Below are 1,381 nucleotides of genomic sequence, written 5' to 3'. Positions count from 1 at the left end.
CTCCACAGAGGTCAGCCTCCTAGGACACAGGGATAGGCAGAGAAGGTGGAAAATGGATCTGCAGGGCAAATGGAGACTATCCAGCTCACCACCAAATAACACTGTGTCCATTATCAGTGGGTATTTCACGTGTTTCTTCCCCACCCCATCATGAATTTACCATTACCTGAAACTGTATTATGTATTTATCCCTTGTTTATTGTTTATTGTCTACCTCTCTAGCAAAATGTGATTTCCATGGGGAAGGGACCATCTTATTCAACACTAATTCATAGTTGCTGGCACATAGTAGGTATTCAATAAATATTTGTTCATGAATGAAAAGAATGAGTCAATGTTCAGAGACCAAACACATGTTTAGGCTCTTTGTACTCCCAGCTAGTTTTTCTCCCTTCAGAATGCTTCTTGTGATTGGGATGATTTCTGCCACTCCAGAGTTGGAATTCCTCCAGCACTTTTCATTCACTCTCTTCTCCAATATTCCCCCATCAGCCTGGCTGAGCTGACTCCTGGCACAGCAGTGATGTCTCATCTGCTGTTGCTTTGGACATCTCTCTCTCTACTTCCCACCTCTGCAGCCTGACTCCACCTGCCTCCTCAGAAAGCACCTTTGCTCTCTGAGTCCTTCCTGCTCTCCTCACTCCTCTTCCCAGTCCAGTGCCCATGTCCTCCCATTGCTCACCTATTTCTTTATACCCTCACTGTCCTACATATAGTAGCCAACAGCCACATAAGGCCACCCAGCACTTGAAATGTGGCAGTTCAAATCCAGATGTGCTGTAAGTATAAAGCATACACCAGATTTCAAACAGTGAGTATGAATAAAGAAGGTAAAAATATTTTTTTAACTTCTTTATTTTTTTATTGAAGTGTCATAAACATCCAGTGCTATATTAGTTTCAGGTAACAATATAATTATTCAACATTTCTGTATATTACTCAGTGCTCATCAAGATAAGTGTACTCTTGATCCCCTTTATCTATCTCACCCATCCATCCAACCTCCCTTGTGATAACCATCAGTTTGTTCTCTGTATTTAACAGTGGATTTTGTCTCTTTTTTTCATCATTTGTTCACTTTTTTTGTTTCTTAAATTCCACATATGAGTGAAATCATACAGTATTTGTCTTTCTCTAACTGACTTATTCCACTTAGCATAATACCCTCTAGATCCATCCGTGTAGATGCAAATGGCAAGTTTTCATTATTTTTATAGTTGAGTAATATTCCTGTGTGTGTGTGTGTGTGTGTGCATGTGTGTGTGTGTATGTGTGTGTGTATGCCACATCTTCTTTAGCCATTCATCTATGGATGGGTACTTGCATTATTTCTATATCTTTGCTATTGTAAATAATGCTACAATAAACACAGGGGTGCATT

The sequence above is a fragment of the Lynx canadensis genome, chromosome E2, assembly GCF_007474595.2.
Source record: "Lynx canadensis isolate LIC74 chromosome E2, mLynCan4.pri.v2, whole genome shotgun sequence".
Classification (NCBI taxonomy): domain Eukaryota; kingdom Metazoa; phylum Chordata; class Mammalia; order Carnivora; family Felidae; genus Lynx; species Lynx canadensis.
This window is presented reverse-complemented; position numbering follows the sequence as displayed.